Source organism: Labrus bergylta, chromosome 9 (assembly GCF_963930695.1).
Source record: "Labrus bergylta chromosome 9, fLabBer1.1, whole genome shotgun sequence".
Classification (NCBI taxonomy): Eukaryota; Metazoa; Chordata; class Actinopteri; order Labriformes; family Labridae; genus Labrus; species Labrus bergylta.
The window spans coordinates 15488526-15510951 of NC_089203.1; the positions used below are offsets into that span (position 1 = coordinate 15488526).

General features: G+C 38.7%; 15 non-coding genes across 15 annotated transcripts; all 15 read left to right on the top strand.

Moving 5' to 3' along the window:
• The first annotated feature begins 15894 nt into the window (after positions 1-15894).
• On the top strand, positions 15895-15966 carry trnaw-cca (transfer RNA tryptophan (anticodon CCA)). Its single transcript has one exon. It is a non-coding gene; the product is annotated as a tRNA-Trp (tRNA).
• Positions 15967-16256: 290 nt separating this feature from the next.
• On the top strand, positions 16257-16328 carry trnaw-cca (transfer RNA tryptophan (anticodon CCA)). Its single transcript has one exon. It is a non-coding gene; the product is annotated as a tRNA-Trp (tRNA).
• Positions 16329-16622: 294 nt separating this feature from the next.
• On the top strand, positions 16623-16694 carry trnaw-cca (transfer RNA tryptophan (anticodon CCA)). The gene has a single exon. It is a non-coding gene; the product is annotated as a tRNA-Trp (tRNA).
• Positions 16695-17149: 455 nt separating this feature from the next.
• trnaw-cca (transfer RNA tryptophan (anticodon CCA)) lies at positions 17150-17221 on the top strand. The gene has a single exon. It is a non-coding gene; the product is annotated as a tRNA-Trp (tRNA).
• A 295-nt stretch (positions 17222-17516) lies between these two features.
• On the top strand, positions 17517-17588 carry trnaw-cca (transfer RNA tryptophan (anticodon CCA)). Its single transcript has one exon. It is a non-coding gene; the product is annotated as a tRNA-Trp (tRNA).
• Positions 17589-17878: 290 nt separating this feature from the next.
• On the top strand, positions 17879-17950 carry trnaw-cca (transfer RNA tryptophan (anticodon CCA)). The gene has a single exon. It is a non-coding gene; the product is annotated as a tRNA-Trp (tRNA).
• A 294-nt stretch (positions 17951-18244) lies between these two features.
• Positions 18245-18316, top strand: trnaw-cca (transfer RNA tryptophan (anticodon CCA)). Its single transcript has one exon. It is a non-coding gene; the product is annotated as a tRNA-Trp (tRNA).
• A 455-nt stretch (positions 18317-18771) lies between these two features.
• trnaw-cca (transfer RNA tryptophan (anticodon CCA)) lies at positions 18772-18843 on the top strand. The gene has a single exon. It is a non-coding gene; the product is annotated as a tRNA-Trp (tRNA).
• Positions 18844-19138: 295 nt separating this feature from the next.
• trnaw-cca (transfer RNA tryptophan (anticodon CCA)) lies at positions 19139-19210 on the top strand. Its single transcript has one exon. It is a non-coding gene; the product is annotated as a tRNA-Trp (tRNA).
• A 455-nt stretch (positions 19211-19665) lies between these two features.
• On the top strand, positions 19666-19737 carry trnaw-cca (transfer RNA tryptophan (anticodon CCA)). The gene has a single exon. It is a non-coding gene; the product is annotated as a tRNA-Trp (tRNA).
• Positions 19738-20027: 290 nt separating this feature from the next.
• Positions 20028-20099, top strand: trnaw-cca (transfer RNA tryptophan (anticodon CCA)). Its single transcript has one exon. It is a non-coding gene; the product is annotated as a tRNA-Trp (tRNA).
• A 289-nt stretch (positions 20100-20388) lies between these two features.
• On the top strand, positions 20389-20460 carry trnaw-cca (transfer RNA tryptophan (anticodon CCA)). Its single transcript has one exon. It is a non-coding gene; the product is annotated as a tRNA-Trp (tRNA).
• Positions 20461-21117: 657 nt separating this feature from the next.
• trnaw-cca (transfer RNA tryptophan (anticodon CCA)) lies at positions 21118-21189 on the top strand. The gene has a single exon. It is a non-coding gene; the product is annotated as a tRNA-Trp (tRNA).
• A 289-nt stretch (positions 21190-21478) lies between these two features.
• On the top strand, positions 21479-21550 carry trnaw-cca (transfer RNA tryptophan (anticodon CCA)). The gene has a single exon. It is a non-coding gene; the product is annotated as a tRNA-Trp (tRNA).
• A 293-nt stretch (positions 21551-21843) lies between these two features.
• On the top strand, positions 21844-21915 carry trnaw-cca (transfer RNA tryptophan (anticodon CCA)). Its single transcript has one exon. It is a non-coding gene; the product is annotated as a tRNA-Trp (tRNA).
• The last annotated feature ends 511 nt before the right edge of the window (positions 21916-22426 follow it).

Below are 22426 nucleotides of genomic sequence, written 5' to 3' on the forward strand. Positions count from 1 at the left end.
GGAGTATGTATAATGATCAATAAAGACAATGTTATCCAGTTTGGTATCAGTATTGTACACGTGTCTGAACAAATTGCAGACAGTATCCCTGGCTGTGGATCTTCGCTGTTGAACATATTAACAAAATCTGTGTATGCAGCGTCCTGTTAATCACATAATCTGACCTTAGATAGATTGTCGAGCTTGTCGCTAATGTTTTTTTTGCTTTTGTTGATCATAAAGGACGACAGTATTCAGTTCTTTTAATGTCTTTTTGAAAACAAGCTCTAAACTTCTCAGTGGAGGATTAAGATGAATCTTAGATGTGAATCTAATTTAAAAACGACAGCTGCAATTTAAGTAATCACTGTGCTGGCAGCGGATACTACTGTCTGTAAGAGATCCTTTCCTCAGTGTGAGAGTCATGACACCAGTGTCTTCAGAGTGCCACAGCGTAAAATAATCCATCAAATATCGCATCGGCAAAGGCTTATACACAGCAACTTTAAAATCTTTAATCAACTAGCTCTTGAACCTCACAAAAATGAAACAACAAGGACACTTAAATATATAAATCTGACCTAACCTTTTGCTGTCTTTATCTCCTTCCAGAGAGTAAGAGCTCAAATTCACCAAACAGAGGATGGAGAGAAACCTGTAAAATGTCTCGAGCCTCGCAGGTTGCTCTCTTGTAAAAGATGTGGGGACGATCAGGCAGTTTAAAACAAATGGTCACGCTGGCCACTCTAATGATATGTTGCACCCTAATCTTGTCTACAGTTTGACTAAACCTAGTGATAATAACAAAGGCAATGACTGACAACCACTAAGAACAAGAGCACCATGAGTTCACTCGACACTGCATGTTATTCACAGTAAGCTCGCTCCCACATGTCTGACATGCTTTAAAAATTAAACCTGTTAAACGGTCTAATCCCTTATTAGATATTAGAGTGTGATTAGAAATGTTTTCTACTCTCCTGCAGGTCCACAGATCAAATTGAAGTGCAACACTAAATTGGTCCATTACCCCTTTTATAAACTATATCATGCCGCCAATTCTGACTTGCAATGAGTAATCAATCATGTTAAATGAAAAATGGGATGCTAATGGGTTAAAATAAGCAGTTGCGCAGTATTGTCCTTTTTTAACTATCCTACTCAGGGATTAAGTATCTGAGTGAAACATTAAAGGTTATGAAATGAAAATTTAAAAAATGCTAGCTCAGCTTATCTTTCACTATGTGGTTGAAAACTTTACTTCCTCAAAAGAGTTACTGCCCCCACAAACATGCATGACATCGACTCCAGCAGAACATCAATAGAGCAAATCATTACAGTCGATCATCAATAACAGCACATAAGCTGTGTTATCAAGCTCCAGTCCAACGTATACTTAGTTCCTATTACCAAGCATTATTTCACCAAAGGAATTTGGTGACTTTTAAGATGACTCAGTGAATACTATTAATTTCTGTTTTTATTGATTTCTATTGTCTTTGTAATTAGTTATATGTGTTTTGTTTTGTGCTGGTTTTTCAATGTCCTTTCGAGAATAAATAAAGGTTTGATTAATTGATTTTTTTTGCTGGAAGATGAATTTATTAATTTTCATACTAATAATGATCAACGTCCACAGTAGAAAGCAGGGGTCAAATCATTCGGTCTTTCAAAAGTTGTATCAACCATGTCCATACTGCTAAAGCAGATGAGTGATCCGAGCGCATATTATTATTATAATATAATTGGCCCAAATACTTAGAATAAACACATACAATAAAGTTTGAGGCTGATTATATTTGTTGCTGGGATTTTCTTTTTTAATACAGAGTGATCCAACAGGCTGCTGGAAGCAGAGATTGAAATGATTGCTGGAAGTCTTACCTCCCATTCATCCCCACTCATGAAAGACAAGAATGTATATTTAACCACCATCATCAACTGATCACAAGACACAACTCTTGCATGCATACTGTCACGCAAACCGGTGTAGGCACTTCCTAAAAGCACTGACCCAGAGTTAACACAGGCATCACCCCTGCATGTGTCCAAGCGTGTGTATAACAGTCCAGAGATACCGACAACTAAGAAGTTCAGAAAAGGTCTTCCGCCATATGACTTCTTTCTTATCACAATGCAAAGTTACTTTAGCTAACAGATAATAATACATGCATAATTGTATGTCTTTGTTATTAAAAAGTCTACAGAAAATGTGCACTGGACATCCAGTATATTCCAATAACTTTTGAAAAGTCTAATTGGATTTGTACTCTTGCATTGACTGACCAAACCAATCTGGGGAAAAATATTAGTGCCAAACAGTTAAGAGCTCCAGATTAAGCAAATAAAGGGACCCTGAGTGGACAGTGTTTGTGGAATACCCAGTAAAGACTATTCCTCTCAACCCCTCTGTACTGTTTAAGTAATCTGGCTCATATGGTGCAGCTATGCAGTGAGGTGCTCACAGTTTATTTATGAATGAGAGTCAAAGTATGAAATGATAAGTGGCAAAACACAAGAGGAAAATTATTCAAACAAAGGCGTCTTTCAGAATGCTCAATTCAAAGGGCTGTTGAAAGGATAATGTTGGTTTTAGGTATATAGCTTGATTTTCATATAAAGGTGTGTGCACACCCTATACTATGTGTGCCTGGATTAGGGGGCAAAAATGAGCTGTTGGGCCTGAATTAATCCTCCGTTTCTGCACACCTCTCATGAGTTGTTAATTATCCTTAAAAATAATAATAATAATAATTGTTATGGTTTGGTCTTTTTCTTGTTTGGTTTTTCAGTGTTTAGTGTTTCTTCTTGTTCTCGTGTGTTTTGTTCATTCTTGAGTTCTGTGTGTTTTTAGTGTTTCATGATTTAGTTTGTAGTTGTCCTCAGTGTTTCTTGTATTCCTGTCTGTGTGTTTCCCTCCATTGTGATTGCCCTGATTGTCCTCACGTGTGTCTTGTTAGTCTCATCTGTGTTTGATTACCCCTGTGTCTATTTAGTCTCTGTGTTTCTTCCCTCCTGTGTCAGTTCATTGTTGCATGTATGTTGTAGGTGTATGTGTTTGTGGTATGTCAGTTTGCTAGTGTCTCTTGTGCTTCCTCGTGGCTCCTTGTTTTTTTGTGTTTTTGGCATTTTGATCTTTATTTTAAATAAATCCTTTCTTTTAGCTCTGCACTTGGGTCCACCTCCCGTGTTTTACTCACCGAGCCGTAACAAATAATAATAATAATAATAATAATACTAATAATCCTTACTAAGTTAAGTCATAACTTTGATGTTTGACTATTTCTTTGCTTGGAGCAGTGACTATAAATTTGAAACGTTGTCTTTTTGTACAGCTCAAACAGCATCAATGTTGTATTTTTTGCCACAGCCAGGCTAGCTTTATCCTCTTTTTGGGTTGAGCTCTGCTAACCAGCTGTTGTCATATACTCATGTTTAGTAGACAGTTGTGAGGGGTCTGACTCCTACACTTTCGATAGATGAAAAAATGATATAAATCCATTTCTCAAAGTGTTCCTGTTTATTTGAATCAAGATTGCACAGGAAAGCCCTTGCAGGAAAATCCTTTTCATGTCCATTTTCATGTCCACAGCCAAAAAATATGATCTCAAGGACAAAATTGAAGTTGATCTTGGGTGCAAGGTCAAAGGTCTGGGGTCTTGGGCAGTTGCCCACTTTGCAGGTTATCAGGCTCTGTGTTTGAATCAAGGTTAGGGTACAGATATAGTTTAGCAAAGAGGCCTGATGGTAACATTTAAAGTAGTGAATGCATGTGCATTTTTTTTACAACCAGCAGTCAAACATACAAAAAAGAAAAGTGCAAACATCAGCAACTGCCAGGATAACTATCGGTCAGATGTCATCATCTCATGTCTTTTTAAAATGATACAGAAATAGGATTAACCATGGGACTCTCTTTCTTCATTTCATTCACTACTTCTTCTTCCCAAAAATGGTCATCAGGGAGAAAAAATGAAATGCTGCACATGACTTAAGAGATCATGTGGAAGTGAAAGCTTAAATATTTATTCTGATACTATTATATGATTATCCTAATGTGTGCAACTGATGTGTTTTGGGTCCAGGCTGCAAGGATATCAGCAGTCATGACTCTCTCCAGAATGAGCCGGGGCCCTGCACATCAGTAGGTTCCAAAATCTCTGTGATGATAGGTAATAGAAGAAAAAAGGGGACTCTGCCAAGAAACAAAAGGCAGTTATGTGATTTTGCAAACTTGTCAAACTTAGCATCCATTCCTTTTGATCCACAACGTGTCCCAAAAACGTTAGCAGATGAAGCTTCTAGGACCCTAAAGCTGGCTCTACTAAACATCAGATCACTGGCAGGGAAATCATTTTTAATCAATGATTTTATTATTGAGCAAAAGCTTGATTTTATTTTTTTAACTGAAACTTGGTTAGACCAAAATAACAGTGCAGCTGTTCTTATCGAGTCAACCCCTCACTACTTCAGTTTTGTAAGACAGGCCAGAGTGCATAAGACAGGAGGAGGAGTTGCAGTTTTGTTTAATGACTCCTTCCAATGTAAGCAATTATCTCTTGGAAATTTTGCTTCTTTTGAATATGTGGCCCTTCAGTCCACCCCCAGAGCCATGTTCCTAAATATTTACAGGCCACCTAAATACTGTGCAAACCTTTTCGATGATTTCACTGAACTGCTGTCTGTGATCTGTATTGACTTTGACTGTGTTATTATTGTTGGTGATTTTAACATCCATGTTGATAACCCCCAGGACAGAGGGACTTAAGAACTGTGTTACACTCTTGATAGCTTTGGGTCGACTCTGCACGTGACAGAGCCCACACACAACAGAGGGCACACTCTGGACTTAATCATCTCAAAGGGCTTTGACATCTCCAAGGTGGTTGTTTCAGATGTTGCCTTCTATGATCACTCCTGTGTTTTATTTGAGAGTACTATCTCAGTGTACAAAAGTATTCAAACAAAAATGATCACCAGCAAAATCTTTGACCAGGTTTTCTCTTCCACACCTGCCCTGTCCTGGGGCTTAGTCAGTGAGTTGGTAGATAACTTAAATTCTAAAATCACAAATGTTATTGATTCCATTGCTCCCACTAAGGTGAAGGTTGTCTCTGGTAAGAAAATATCTCCATGGAGAAATTTGACACTGGTAAGTAACGGAAAAAGAGATTGTCGAAAAGCTGAACGCAGGTGGCGTAAAACTAATCTCCAGATTCATTATGACATCTACAAAGAGAGATTTCACGTTTATAATTCACAACTGAGGAATGCAAGGCGATCTTTCTTCTCTGACATCATCACCAGAAACAATAATAATGCTTGTGCCCAGTTTGCTACTGTGGATAGGCTAACAAACCCTCCTGTGTCAATAGCATTGGAATTTCATTCTACCAGGGCCTGTAATACATTTTCCACCCAAAATCCAGAAAATTATACAAACTGTCAGTAACTCAACATAAGGATCAGGATATGTGCTGTGTCCATTTAAAACTAATTTAAGCACCATGACACAATTGAATCAAATCAACCTTAAAAACCTGGAGGACATTATACAACAATTACATTTCTCCTCCTGCTGTTTTGATATTCTTCAAACAGGTTTTTTCAAAAAAGTTTCCCAAGTCATGGCTCCAGATCTGTTACAAATTGTGAACCTGTCTCTTCTCTCAGGTGTCTTCCCACAGGCCCTGAAGACAGTAGTCATCAAGCCACTATTAAAAAAGAACAATCTAGACAAGTCAATAATTAACAATTACAGGCCTATATCACATCTTCTTTTTTTAAGTAAAATAATCTAAAAAGCTGTTTTTCAACAGTTAAATAACTTCTTGACATTGAGCGACTGTTTCGATGTCTCCCAGTCAGGTTTTAGACAAAACCACAGCACTGAGACAGCCCTGGTTAAGGTGTTTGATGACAGCCGTTTAAACACAGACAACTCTATGCTCTCTATATCTGGAACAAACTCCCAGAAAACTGCAGGTCAGCTGAAACTCTCAGCTCTTTTAAATCGAGGTTGAAGACACACCTGTTTACAGCTGCCTTTCATTAAACAATTTTAATAAGATTTTAAACTTTAACTCTGCACTGTAACTTTTAACTCTTTTTATATTTTTACTTTATTTATTTATATTAATTTCATTTGAATTATTTTTATTTGAACATATTTTCAGATTTAATAATTTATGTGATTTTTAAATGTATTTTCTTTCCTCTGTCATCATACTTTTGATGTCTTGTGTGAAGCACTTTGAATTGCTTTGTTGTTGAAATGTACTTTATAAATAAACTTGCCTTGCCTTGCCTAATAACACCTATTTATATGCATGTAATGTTTTTTTATAGTGTGTTGTGTATTGAAATCATAAAACTTTCTGACTTGTAAGAAACTTCAAATATACTATACTGAAGTGATTAAACCCTGCTGATTGAGTGAACCTGTTGAATGAACACATCCACTTGCACACTCGAATGTCAATGTTTGCGCAAAAGGGTTAAACACACACCAGCAATGAGGAACTGGTTTATGTTTTAAAAAAGTTCAAGAGCAACCAATTACAATCCCAGAAAAGTACTCAACTTTTGTCAATGAACTGAATGAACTGACGTATTGTCGATTGCAGTCAGTTCATTGACAAAATGTGGATACAGTATGTGCAGCAAGGCAGGAAAAGATCCCATGTTGCTTCAGCTCTGTACTCCTGTCTATGTGTTCCATCTGAAACAGTCACTTTATTATATGTGGATTCACTTTAATATCACAATGGTATGTTAATTATTGCTTCTCTAATCAACAGTATAGATTTTTTAATATCAGTTTGCATGCAAAGATTTTGGCAGGTATTTTTCATTGATTTGGAACCCATCACCACTAGATGGCTATTTTTCAACCTTTCTGCACTCTTCCACTCCTATGTAGACAAAGAAGAAGATGTAGGCACAAAGTGAAAACAAGCAGAATGGGCCAAAGGTTCAGGCTGGGACTTAAATATTGCAATATATCTCCTTCCTAACAATATGGTACAATATCACAATTAATTGAATCCTTACCCCTGTATTGCAAAACACATGATTCTTGCCATTCCACAACTCTCAAAGTTAATTTTTAATTAAAGTTGGGGTACATTTCTAATTTTCAGCATTACTCTTGTTTGATGATGTTCACATTTGTATTAGGTGAAATATAAATAGAACACTTGGGAAAGGAAGACATATATGTTTTTTGTCATATGTTTTGCATATGAGTCTTTTGTCCATGCAAAGCACTTTACACTACATAGTTACATTGACAGTCACACTGTCAAACACACTTTTACACACTGATGTAGATGCTGCAGTGCAAGGTGCCAAGCTGTCCTTCCAAAACTATTTTAATCACATTCACATACAATCATTGGCATGCCTTGAGAATCATTTTGGTTTCAGGGTCTTCCTATGCTTACTATGAGATGGGGACTTCAGGAGCCAGGGATCTTACAGGCAATTTACTGATTAGAAGAGCCACCCCGCTGAAGAACCACCCTTAAACAAGTATTAAGTCAGGTTGGCTACAGCATGTTTAGCTGAGTCTGACTTGAAAGTGTCAGCTCGAGAGTCAGAAGCTGCATTATGATGACCTCAGGTTCTGTCTGTTTTTGGCCAGAATCCCAGTTTCTAGTGTCCTTTTTGTTTTTACAACCCCAATAGTTAAAGGGATGTAAATTGGATCTTAATTGTGTCAATACGTGTTCAGAGTTTCATAACAACAACAGACAATGAGATGTGCTTCTGCAGGTGCTTTGAATAATGCATTTGACTAAAGTTGCAAATATTAAACACAATTTATTTACCTTGAGCTCATTTAAATAATAGGTCAAGTGCATGTTTTATATTGGTGAAACTAAGCAATTTAAACTTATAGCATGATACATTTTGATTTATCGTGTTTGAATGTGACCTAGTTGGTTTTTCAAAGCACTGAAGTATTAGCCCAGGTTGTTATATCTTCATGAATCAGATCAGGGTTTAATCTGTTGAGAAGACTCTGCGAAGCCCTCGCCTGTGGTCATGCTGTGGGCAGCTGAGGGACTGCTGACCTGTCTTCCTCACCTACAGTCCTGTGATCAACTTTCACTCGTGCACGGGATCGCACGAGTATCTGATCTATGTCCAGTCTATAAGGGTCTGAAGTATTTCCATGGCAGGATTTACACTTACATGTAAGTGTAGGGGGGGCCACATGTTGCTGCCGCTGGGCAAGTTGCTTAAAGTCTGTGTGCGCTCCTGCTTCAAACTGTGTTTTAACAATGTTTCCTCCGAGTTAAAATGCCCCTGCTGCTGGGAACGTAAATATAACGGACCAATCTTATTAGATAGGATATCTCTTTCTTAAAATAAACCCCAAAAAAACAACAACGAGCCAGTAAGTCTATTCATAGCCTATTCATTGTGTCTATCACGTATTTCATTCAGTTACTTTCCTGGGAGTAGGTCTAGATCTTAATTTATTAATCACTATACAGCCATACAACATTCTACAAGTTTAACAAACAAAATGGTAGCACAAAAAAGTGTAGCCTATTAGACCAATAAATCAACCAATAGCTAAATTATTTAATTTAAATAGTTAGGGAACGCCATAGGCTATATAATCACTGAATACAGTACAGTAGAAGTCGGCTACAATAGTTAGTCGTTTGGCGCCATCCTGTGACCGTTCAACTAAATTGCATTACCTTGTGAGAATGATCATTATAATAAGTGATCACTCGACTCTTCAGCAATGGTGGAAAAAAAGCACACATCTTACCAAGTTTTGTTTAAACAGATTTGAGGTACTTTTTCTTTGTTACGTCTGGTTTTGCGTCTGCTTCATTGCAGGGAAGTACATTTCTTCATGACAATTATTTTACAACTTTAGTTTCACGTTACTTTGCGAAAATTAGGCATGTAATGTATTCAAATGCTTGGAACATATTGACTTATGTGATAAGATATGAATTTTCCATTGCAATAGACAAACAATAGTTCTGTTTCATCATATTATTAATTCACACACAAAATATTTCAGAAATTGATAAATTTACTTTATTTTTTATGAAAACAGTAGGGTTGAAACAACATTGTTGTTGGTTTTGTTTGTTCAGTGTAAGAAATGAGACATCAATCACAATCCATTTGCAAAACATGCTGTCTTTTGACTTTTTCTAAAGTTGTATCAAAATATTGTATGACAGTTATTCTAACACAAGTTGTGAGAAACTTATGTTTGCTTTGGATTTCTTCCATTATATTGTATTATGATCATTTTCCTGTAAGAAACAAATAATGACACGTTTTAACCTTAATGTTGATTATTTTCATATGATCTTGAAGAAGGCCAAAAACAACTGTGTTGAAGACAGGTAATTTTAAACAAACAATATCAGACAATGCATGGTTAATATTTATAAAGAAAAAATGGCATCTCCTGGCAATTTTGTTAAAGAAATTCTAGTTTCTTGTCTTTGGACCTTTTGCAGAAACATCTGAATTATTTTCATTTAGTTGGCACAAGAAAAAAAGATAATAGTTTAAATATATATCATGTCTTCAAATTAATAAAAATATATCAGAGCAACAAGGCAGTAAGCAGACACAAGTAAATATTGAATTCTGCATCCAGCTTCTGCTCACATCAAGCAAACTGAGCTAAGCATGCAGTTACTTACACCTGTCCTGAGTTAGACCAATTGCCATGGCTGACTCCACCTACAGAGAGCAATTTAACAGCAACTGTCTGTCATTGATTCATTAAGTTCTGATTGGTCAGCCTTATCCAACATTTATAAACCCCTTGGATATGACAGATCCATATTGGGCTTCAAGATGATGACTGCAAGCTTCTGCACAGTGTAAGATGTTGTCTTGCTTTAGATGGTTTTGTACTAAATGCTGTGACATACGCTTTTACAGTTTTGACTTTCTATTGTTTCATGGAGTTCCTGTTTGTTTTGCTTATTGTGGATATATGCTACGTTCCTGTAGAGCAAGGTAATGTATCATTTATTCTGGTAACGAATTACATATATCAGTCGGCATAACCTTAAACTATCTGCTTTCCAGGTTTTGATCCCAGTGATTCCTATGGCAGCAGTCACACAAATGCTAATCCTGATTTTTGGCTCTGAACTGGGAACACCCTCTCACCAGTTTCCACCAAACTATGCTCCCTCTGAAGGTTTGTCTGCATCATATTATCAGCCTGTTGAACAGATGGCGCCTGCTGTTCAGCGTCAACCAGCAGCATGTGTTGGTTCTGCTTCCACTGGGTCTGTTTCATCAGGCCATGGTCGCGGTTCGTTGACCCCTAACCCGGTGAGGTACACCCAAACAGGACCTGCTTTTCAAACTGGCCCACAAGGTATTAAAATGCTTTTGGCTAATAAAGGTCCACAATTGTAAATCAGGTTGTCTATTGTTCAAATAGGAAATGGACTAGACGTTTTTCTGAAACTCAAATATTGTTAATGGACTGGTTTTTGTGTTGACTAGTTTCTCCACTTGTGTCCTCAGAGGTCCATTGGGCTGTTAGTCCACCCAGTCTCCTCTGTGGAAGAGAAGACATGCCAACTGACAGTTTTATTGTGATTAAGTAAACCTGAGAATCTGAGTCCACCTGGGCCAGTGTACCAGGCAGGGGAATTGTCCCACTTTAAGGAAAGCTTGGCGCATGGAGACTCCGAGAGAGTAACGTAAGAGCAGGGCTACATGCCACCTCCCCCACCACTTCCAATGCAGAATTCTGCCAGACAAGGATTCCCCAGCCAGCCAGCCAGCCTTGTCCTGAGTCTGAACTGGGTGGAGCCTGGGGTGCTTATCCTTATGATAACATGTTCCTGACTGGCTAGTATCCTCCAGGCACTTTCACTCACTGCTGCAGCAGCTATGAGCAAGGAAGGGACAACTAGCAAGATGGTCACTACATGAGACACTATCGTCCCTACAATCCTGAACCTGTACAGAAGATTCAGCCCTTCACTGACTTTGAAGCCCCCCAAAGCTTTAAGGGGCCAATGCCGCCTGCAAAGAGCCCCATGGGTGGCACGTTATGGCCAAGCGGCTCAGCCTATGCCCCAACCATCTTCTCATGCCAGCTTTATGCAACCAGGTCATTTTGAAGCTCCAGCCCACAGCCCAGCAGTTGTCTATTAACATGGCCAAGGTATGTGACTACATTGGCATGATGAGTTTGGGGTCTTTTAAATGTATACTTGTCTTTTGGGGTGGATCCCTACTGCAAAAAAGGCCTATTTACATTAATAAAAATTATAAACCATGACTTGAAATGTGTTTTTCATGGTGTAAAAGGCTGTGTGGTTTAAAGTGTTGTTGAGATTTTGTTATAAGTTTACTGATGTCATGGTGTGAAGACTGAGCAAGATGGTAAAACATCAAAAGACAAAGTAAGATAAGAAATTACCAAGTTAAAACACAAGAGGACTTAAGATATGAGACCGCGCATAAATAAAAGGCCATTAAGACAACATCACAAAAGTATGTTTTAAGGGATTTAAAAGAACTGAGGGAATATGAGAGTCTTATTTCCTCAGGGAGGTTGTTCCAAAGTCGAGGGGCCCTGACTGAAAAGGCTCGGTCACCTTTTAGTTTTAAGTCTCGACTTTGGAACAACGAGGAGGCCCCCACCTGAGGATCTAAGACTGCGGGCTGGCTCATATGGTGTCAGTAGCTCTGTTATATAGCTTGGAGCCAGCCCCTTCCGTGCTTTAAAAGTAATGAGTAAAATCGATTCTAAAACTCACAGGATGCTAAAATTGGAGTGATGTGATGTCATCTGTTACAACCAGTAAGAAGCCTAGCAGCTGCATTTTGGACTAGCTGAAGGCGAGACACTGACTTATTTGTGATTCCGGGAAATAGTGAGTTACAGTAGTCAAGTCCGGAGAAAATGATTACGTGGATGATCTTTTCAAGGTCTGGTTGGGTTCGTATTGTTTTAATTTTGGACATGGTGCGTAGATGGAAGAAGCATGATCGGACAACTGTTTTGATATGGGATTCAAAAGTGAGATTGCAATCAAATGTTATTCCTAGATTTCTGGCAGTGGGTTGGACATTGGCGAATAAGGGACCGAGGCTGCTCTTTGAAATATGAGTGATATTATGCTTTCAGATTTAGAATTGTTCAGTTGGAGAAAGTTTTGTGCCATCCAGCAGTTGATATCGTTTAGACAGTTTCTGACAGCAGCTAGGCTCCTAGCGTCCTCAGGTCTCAAAGGAAGGTATATCTGTGTGTCGTCTGCGTAGCAGTGAAAGGAGACTTTGTGGCGTCCAATTATTTGGCCAAGAGGCAGCATATAAATGGAGAATAAAATGGCACCTAAAACCGAACCTTAGAGGAGGAGTAGTTACCGATGGTGACCGCAAAGGTTCTTTAAAAAATATAAGAGTAAACCAGCTAAGTGCAGTATCCTTTAAACCAACCCATTTTCTGAGACGATCAATTAAAATTGTGTGATCAACAGTATCAAAAGCTGCGCTAAGATCTAAAAGAATTAAAATTGTGCCCTCCCCTCTATCTGCTGCTAAAAGAAGTTTAATTGGTTACCTTGAGGAGGGCAGTCTCTGTGCTGTGACAAGCTCTAAAACCGGATTGGAATTTCTCAGGTTATTTTCAGTCATAAAAGATAAAAATTGTGTTGAAACCACCTTTTCTAAAACATTTGATAAAAATGGAAGTTTTGGTCTGAAATTGTTAAAATCAGTGGGATCAAGGTTGGTTTTCTTTAAAGTGGTTGGACCACAGCATGTTTAAAAGCAGAGGGGACTACACCTTCTGCCAAGGAACTATTAATAATAGCTAAATACTGGGTCCAACTGTGTTAAAAACCTCTTTAAAACATTGTGGGAATAAAATCAAGGCTGCACGTAGCTGATTTCATATGGGTCAAAATTTCAAATAAAAAGGTCAAGGACACCGGCTCAAAACTGCTAAAACTGTTAAGTTCCCTGCTGGTGTCTAAAATACGGTCTGGGTGGATGATTTGTTGCCTAATGTCCTTGACTTTATTAGTAAAATAAGTTTAAAACTTCTCACACAGATCCTGAGAAGGATCAGTAAAATAAGAAGGGGAGGGGGTGGTGATTGATTCTAAAACCTTAAATAAAGTTCTGGGGTTAGAATGATTGGCTAAAATCAGATTAGAATAAAATGCTGCTCTTGCGTCTTTAACTGCCTTTTGGTATTGTTTCATTGTATCTCTCCATATTTCATAAAATACATGCAAGCCTGTTTTTTTTCCATTTTCGTTCTTTCCTTCTGCAGTCTCTTTTTAGATCCAGTTCGTTAAGCCATGGCTGTGGAGCTCTATTAGTCTTTTGTCTTTATAGGGACCAACAGAGTCCAGCACAGTTTGACAGGTGAGATTAAAAGAGGAGACCAGCTCCTCTGTGTTAAAATTTTGGTAAAAGGCAGTTGAAGAGACAGAAATAAAAAGATCCTTAAACTTGCTAGCAGACGTAGCATTAAAACCCTGCTGTGGATAGGTGCCTTGCTAATAACTGAGATAAAACCATTCTGAATAAAAACAGTTTGTGGTGTGACACACAGATATCCTTTGTCTCAAAGTTGTTAGGGCTGAGACCACTGTATAAAACAAGATCAAGTCTGTGGCCCTTAGAGTGAGTGGGTTCCTGTATTGCCTGAGTAAGGTTAAAAGATTCTAGAATATCCATAAAATCACCCGTGAGGGACTGAGAGGGGCAGCAGACATGTATGTTAAATATGTTACCTAAAACAAGGATTTTATCAAAGAAATAAAATGTGATAAAAACTCTGAAAACTGCAATAAAAACATTGTTAGGTCTGTAGATGATTAAAATTAACACAGGATCTTTTAAGTTAACAATAAAACCAAGATGCTCAAATGATGAGTGTGTAAAATTGGAGTGCATTTAAAATATTTTCTATGAATAACAGCAACCCCCTCTACCCGGCTGTGTGAAGGTGAGTGAGTTATCCTCAACTTTGTCATCTACTTAAAAATATGGTTGTAGTTAACTTTAAATAAGGATTACTAACTCAACAGTCCAGACTATGGAGAGAGGCTGGGGAAAGAACCTGGCAATCAGAGGCATGTCAAGACTTCTTTGACCTTTTAGAAGGGGTAGCCTTAAAAGTGATGTGCTCTCAAACACACACAATTTAAAAACTTACCCATTAACTTAATCACGTCTACCTTGTAAAAAAAGGGAATTGCGACATGTTTATGTTAAGTCACAACTGAAAGTGTTTGCATGCAAACTCCTGCCCAGTCAAATTTGCTAAAACACATTGATGATTTGTTCCCGACACATTGCAGGGGGACAATACAATTCCTATGATCCTGTTTTATGAAATGGATACGCAAAGTACAAACAAAAGAGAATGTGCTACAATATGTAAAGAAAAAATACCAACTGACTTGTATTTTTTGTAAGAATTTCCCTTTGTGACATCACAAAAGGTGGTAACCCCTCCCCGAGGTGGGTGACACTCCCATAGCTAGTTTTTTGTTCTGTCCTCTGAGTCCGCCTTCTCACCGTAAACAATTGGGCATGATGCAAGACAGCCCAAGCTATCCAAGACCCTCCAGAGAGGAGCTTGTTCAAACACAATTTATTTGCATTTAAAAACAAGGTGCCACATTTTACACATAAATACAGCAGCAATCAAGTATATCCCCTGTAAATGATTTTCCAAGTCATGACTGTCTATTATGAGTGTGATGCGATGATTGATATGGCTGTGATGATGTCTGAGCCGTATCATGTGTACTTGGATAGAGCGGCTGGCCGGCCAGCTCATCCCATTGTGTATAAAACCTGTTGAAGTGAGGGACTAGTGAAAAGAATAACATCATACTGTACTCACTTCTTATTTGAATGTCACGTAAGCTTTTTTAGATCACGGTCATTCCGTGTAAATTTATATGCAAAGAGAAGCTACGAAGAAACTAAAGAGCACATTAGCTTGCTAACACATCAATGCAGTTTAAGACAAATACAATTTTGTCAAGCGCATGCACTTAGCACGTAGTGCTAAATTATGGTGCGTTCCAATTTGATAACACTTTGAGCAAACGCGAGAGGAGAGGGGTTGGAGGTGTCGCCAAACAGCAGTTTGTTTTTGTTGTCTATGATCAGATACTTTTTTTTTTAGTTTTCTCACCTTGTGGCACAACAGTAGTGCGTCTGACTCCAGATCAGAAGGTTGCCTGTTCAAATCTTGTCAGTGTTAAATGCTCCAGTTTCCATTAACAAAATGCTAGCCTACACTAATAAATTTGAATATTCTTAGTTCTTTACAAGCACAGATAAGTTCTTTGATGGTCCACTTCTATTGCAGTCTTCAATTTTTCTGGTGCAACACACTCCAGATCCAAAGGTTGCTTGACCATGTCATATCAGGGTCAACCACTCAAAGCTAAATGAACAAGAAAGAAACTAACACTAATCACATTTTATACTTTTATGTAAAGTAGAGAGAGGTTGTTCTATATGATTGGATACTTCATCTGTTAGTTCCTGACCTTGTGGCGCAACGGTAGCGCGTCTGACTCCGGATAAGAAGGTTGCGTGTTCAAGTCACGTCAAGGTGAAAAGCTCCTCTTTCCATAATTGAAACGCTAGCCTACACTAATAAATTTGAATATCATTAGTTCTTTACAATCACAGATAAGTTATTCACTTTGATGGGCAACTTTTATAGTAGTCTTCTATCCTTCTGGTGCAACACACTCCGGATCCGAAGGTTTCTTGACCATGTCGTATCAGAGTCAACTACTCCAAGGTCCATGAGCTAAAAAGAAGCTAATTCTAATCAAATTGTATACTATTCATCTATGGAAGAGAGAGGTTGTTGTCTATGATTGGATTTTTCTTCTGTGGCTTTCTGACCTTGTGGCGCAATGGTAGCGCGTCTGACTCCAGATCAGAAGGTTGCGTGTTCAAATCACGTCAAGGTCAAAAGCTCTGCTTTACTTGAGGAAGGTGCTAATCTACACTTATCACCGTGAACAATATTAATTATTTACAAGCAGAGATACGTTCTTTGATGGGCCACTTCTATTGCAGTCTTCTATCCATCTGGTGCAACACACTAGGGATCTGAAGGTTGCTTGACCATGTCATATCAGGGTCAACCACTCCAAGGTCCATGAGCTAAAAAGAAGCTAATTCTAATCAAATTGTAAACTATCTATCTATGGAAGAGAGAGGTTGTTGTCTATGATTGGATACTTCTATTGTGGTTTTCTGACCTTGTGGCGCAATGGTAGCGCGTCTGACTCCAGATCAGAAGGTTGCGTGTTCAAATCACGTCAGGGTCAATCACTCTAGTTCACTTGAGGAACATGCTAGCCTACACTAACCAACTTGAACAATATAATTTATTTACAAGCAGAGATAAGTTCTTTACTTTGATGGTCCACTTCTATTGCAGTATTCTATCCTTCTGGTGAAACACACTCCAGATCCAAAGGTTGCTTGACCATGTCATATCAGGGTCAACCACTCAAAGCTAAATGAGCAAGAAAGAAACTAATACTAATTACATTTTATACTTTTATGTAAAGTAGAGAGAGGTTGTTGTTTATGATTGGATAGTTGTTCTTCAGTTTTCTGACCTTGTGGCGCAACGGTAGCGCGTCTGACTCCAGATCAGAAGGTTGCGTGTTCAAATCACGTCAGGGTCAATCACTCTACTTTACTTGATGAAGGTGCTAGCCTACACTAACCAACTTGAAAAATGTTAATTTGATGGGCAACTGCTATAAATTGACTGACCTTGTGGCGCAACAATAGCGCATCTGACTCCAGATCAGAAAGTTCCCTGTTCTAATCATGTCATGGTCAAATGCTCCACTTCCCATTTATGAAATGCTAGCCTACACTAACACATTTGAATATTATTCGTTCTTTACAAGTACAGACAAGTTCTTCACTTTGATTGGCCACTTCTATTGTAGTCTTCTATCCTTCTGGTGCAACACACTCAGGATTCGAAGGTTGCTTGACCATGTCGTATCAGGGTCAACTACTCCAAGGTCGATGCGCTAAAAAGAAGCTAATTCTAATCAAATTGTATACTATCTATCTATGGAAGAGAGAGGTTGTTGTCTATGATTGGATACTTCTACTGTGGTTTTCTGACCTTGTGGCGCAATGGTAGCGCGTCTGACTCCAGATCAGAAGGTTGCGTGTTCAAATCACGTGAAGGTCAAAAGCTCCACTTTCCATTAATGAAATGGTAACCTACACTAATAACCTTGAATATTATTAGTTCTTAACAAGCACAGATAAGTTATTCACTTTGATGGGCAACTTCTATAGTAGTCTTCTATCCTTCTGGTGCAACACACTCGGGATCTGAAGGTTACTTAACCATGTCGTATCAGAGTCAACTACTCCAAGGTCCATGAGCTAAAAAGAAGCTAATTCTAATCAAATTGTATACTATTCATCTATGGAAGAGAGAGGTTGTTGTCTATGATTGGATTTTTCTTCTGTGGCTTTCTGACCTTGTGGCGCAATGGTAGCGCGTCTGACTCCAGATCAGAAGGTTGCGTGTTCAAATCACGTCAAGGTCAAAAGCTCTGCTTTACTTGAGGAAGGTGCTAACCTACACTTATCACCGTGAACAATATTAATTATTTACAAGCAGAGATACGTTCTTTGATGGGCCACTTCTATTGCAGTCTTCTATCCATCTGGTGCAACACACTAGGGATCTGAAGGTTGCTTGACCATGTCATATCAGGGTCAACCACTCCAAGGTCCATGAGCTAAAAAGAAGCTAATTCTAATCAAATTGTAAACTATCTATCTATGGAAGAGAGAGGTTGTTGTCTATGATTGGATACTTCTATTGTGGTTTTCTGACCTTGTGGCGCAATGGTAGCGCGTCTGACTCCAGATCAGAAGGTTGCGTGTTCAAATCACGTCAGGGTCAATCACTCTAGTTCACTTGAGGAACATGCTAGCCTACACTAACCAACTTGAACAATATAATTTATTTACAAGCAGAGATAAGTTCTTTACTTTGATGGTCCACTTCTATTGCAGTATTCTATCCTTCTGGTGAAACACACTCCAGATCCAAAGGTTGCTTGACCATGTCATATCAGGGTCAACCACTCAAAGCTAAATGAGCAAGAAAGAAACTAATACTAATTACATTTTATACTTTTATGTAAAGTAGAGAGAGGTTGTTGTTTATGATTGGATAGTTGTTCTTCAGTTTTCTGACCTTGTGGCGCAACGGTAGCGCGTCTGACTCCAGATCAGAAGGTTGCGTGTTCAAATCACGTCAGGGTCAGTCACATTACTTTACTTGATGAAGGTGCTAGCCTACACTAACCAACTTGAACAATGTTAATTTGATGGGCAACTGCTATAAATTGACTGACCTTGTGGCGCAACAATAGCGCATCTGACTCCAGATCAGAAAGTTCCCTGTTCTAATCATGTCATGGTCAAATGCTCCACTTCCCATCTATGAAATGCTAGCCTACACTAACACATTTGAATATTATTCGTTCTTTACAAGTACAGACAAGTTCTTCACTTTGATTGGCCACTTCTATTGTAGTCTTCTATCCTTCTGGTGCAACACACTCAGGATTCGAAGGTTGCTTGACCATGTCGTATCAGGGTCAACTACTCCAAGGTCGATGCGCTAAAAAGAAGCTAATTCTAATCAAATTGAATACTATCTATCTATGGAAGAGAGAGGTTGTTGTTTATGATTGGATACTTCTACTGTGGTTTTCTGACCTTGTGGCGCAATGGTAGCGCGTCTGACTCCAGATCAGAAGGTTGCGAGTTCAAATCACGTCAAGGTCAAAAGCTCCACTTTCCATTAATGAAATGGTAACCTACGTTAATAACCTTAAATATTATTAGTTCTTTACAAGCACAGATAAGTTATTCACTTTGATGGGCAACTTCTATAGTAGTCTTCTATCCTTCTGGTGCAACACACTCGGGATCTGAAGGTTACTTAACCATGTCGTATCAGAGTCAACTACTCCAAGGTCCATGAGCTAAAAAGAAGCTAATTCTAATCAAATTGTATACTGTTCATCTATGGAAGAGAGAGGTTGTTGTATATGATTGGATAGTTGTTCAGCAGTTTTCTGACCTTGTGGCGCAATGGTAGCGCGTCTGACTCCAGATCAGAAGGTTGCGTGTTCAAATCACGTCAGGGTCAATCACTCTCCTTTACTTGAGGAAGGTGCTAGCCTGTGCTAACCTACACAAACCAACTTGAACAATATTAATTATTTAAAAGAAGAGATAAGTTCTTTCATGAGCCAGACCTTGTGGCGCAATGGTAGCACGTCTGACTCCAGATCAGATGGTTGCACATTCAAATCACATCAGGGTAATTCACTCTACTTTCCTTGAGGAAGGTGCTAGCCTACACTAACCAACTTGAACAATGTTAATTATTTACAAGCAGAGGTAAGTTATTTGATAGGCCACTTCTATCCATCTGGTGCCACACACTAAGGATCCAAAGGTTTCTTGACCATGTCATATCAGGGTCAACCACTCCAAGGTCCATGAGCTAAAAAGAAGCTAATTCTAATCAAATTGTAAACCATTCATCTATGGAAGAGAGAGGTTGTTGTCTATGATTGGATACTTCTTCTGTGATTTTCTGACCTTGTGGCGCAATGGTAGCGCGTCTGACTCCAGATCAGAAGGTTGCGTGTTCAAATCACGTCAGGGTCAATCACTCTACTTTACTTGAGGAAGGTGCTAGCCTACACTAACCAACTTGAACAATATTAATTATTTACAAGCAGAGATAAGTTCTTTGATGGGCCAGATCTATTGTAGTCTTCTATCCATCTGGTCAAACACACTCCAGATCCAAAGGGTTCTTGACCATGTCATATCAGGGTCAACCACTCCAAGGTCCATGAGCTAAAAAGAAGCTAATTCTAATCAAATTGTAAACTATCTATCTATGGAAGAGAGAGGTTGTTGTCTATGATTGGATACTTCTTCAGTGGTTTTCTGACCTTGTGGTGCAATGGTAGCGCGTCTGACTCCAGATCAGAAGATTGCGTGTTCAAATCACATCAGGGTCAATCACTCTACTTTACTTATGGAAGGTGCTAGCGTACACTAATCAACTTGAACAATCTTAATTATTTACAAGTAGAGATAAGTTCTTTAATGGGCCAGATCTATTGTAGTCTTCTATCCATCTGGTGCAACACACTCCAGATCCAAAGGTTGCTTGACCATGTCATATCAGGGTCAACCACTCAAAGCTAAATGAACAAGAAAGAAACTAATACTAATCACATTTTATACTTTTATGTATAGTAGAGAGAGGTTGTTGTCTATGATTAGATACTTCTTCTGTGGTTTTCTGACCTTGTGGCGCAATGGTAGCGAGTCTGACTCCAGATCAGAAGGTTGTGTGTTCAAATCACGTCAAGGTCAAAAGCTCCACTTTCCATTAATGAAATGCAAGCCTACACTAAGTAATTTGCTTATTATCAGTTCTTTACAAGCACAGATAAGTTCTTCACTTTGATGGGCAACTTCTGTAGTAGTCTCCTATCCTTCTGGTGCAACACACTCGGGATCTGAAGGTTACTTGACCATGTCTTATCAGAGTCAACTACTCTAAGGTCCATGAGCGAAAAAGAAGCTAATTCTAATCAAATTGTAAACCAGTCATCTATGGAAGAGAGAGGTTGTTGTCTATGATTGGATACTTCTACTGTGGTTTTCTGACCTTGTGGCACAACGGTAGCACGTCTGACTCCAGATCAGAAGGTTGCGTGTTCAAGTGACGTCAGGGTCAATCACTCTACTTTACTTATGGAAGGTGCTAGCCTACACTAACCAACTTGAACAATCTTAATTATTTACAAGCAGAGATAAGTTCTTTGATGGGCCAGATCTATTGTAGTCTTCTATCCATCTGGTGCAACACACTCCAGATCCAAAGGTTTCTTGACCATGTCGTATCAGGGTCAACCACTCCAAGGTCCATGAGCTAAAAAGAAGCTAATTCTAATCAAATTGTAAACTATTCATCTATGGAAGAGAGAGGTTGTTGTCTATGATTGGATACTTCTTCAGTGGTTTTCTGACCTTGTGGCGCAATGGTAGCGCGTCTGACTCCAGATCAGAAGATTGCGTGTTCAAATCACGTCAGGGTCAATCACTCTACTTCACTTATGGAAGGTGCTAGCGTACACTAATCAACTTGAACAATCTTAATTATTTACAAGCAGAGATAAGTTCTTTGATGGGCCAGATCTATTGTAGTCTTCTATCCGTCTGGTGCAACACACTCCAGATCCAAAGGTTGCTTGACCATGTCATATCAGGGTCAACCACTCAAAGCTAAATGAACAAGAAAGAAACTAATACTAATCACATTTTATACTTTTATGTAAAGTAGAGAGAAGTTGTTGTCTATGATTGGATACTTCTTCTGTGGTTTTCTGACCTTGTGGCGCAATGGTAGTGCGTCTGACTCCAGATCAGATGGTTGCATGTTCAAATCACGTCAAGGTCAAAAGCTCCACTTACCATTAATGAAATGCTAGCCTACACTAATTAATTTAGTAATTTAGTTCTTTACAAGCACAGATAAGTTCTTCACTTTGATGGGCAACTTCTATAGTAGTCTTCTATCCTTCTGGTGCAACACACTCGGGATCCGAAGGTTTCTTGACCATGTCGTTTCAGAGTCAACTACTCCAAGGTCCATGAGCTAAAAAGAAGCTAATTCTAATCAAATTGTATACTATTCATCTATGGAAGAGAGAGGTTGTTGTCTATGATTGGATACTTCTATTGTGGTTTTTTGACCTTGTGGCGCAATGGTAGCGCGTCTGACTCCAGATCAGAAGGGTGCGTGTTCAAATCACGTCAGGGTCATATCTATGCAAGAGAGAGGTTGTTGTCTATGATTTGATATTTCTGTAGTTTTCTGACATTGTGGCACAACGGTAGCAGAGCATCTGACTCCAAATCAGATTGTCTATCAGTCGGTAAGTAAGCTGGTTGATTTATTGATTGGTTGATTGATTTATATTGATTATGATCAGCACTCTTAAATATCATACCACTGAACATTATCTTGCAAATATCATGGTTTAATATTTAGTGACTCCAGAAATCATGTGGTCAAACTTGTAACTAGATCTTGTTATTGCATTATGATTTTATATTCACACACACAAGCACTCACAAACACACACACACACACACACACACACACACACACATACACACGGCGACAAGACACATGGTTGTCTAATGATCCAGTTCAATTTTCCGGTTGGTTGATATAAATCTCCAAACATTTAAAAAGAAACGGAAGAACAGTTGTGCTTTGGTAACCAGGCATGAGCAGGAGGGAGAGGAACGGATACACAAGAAGGTATTA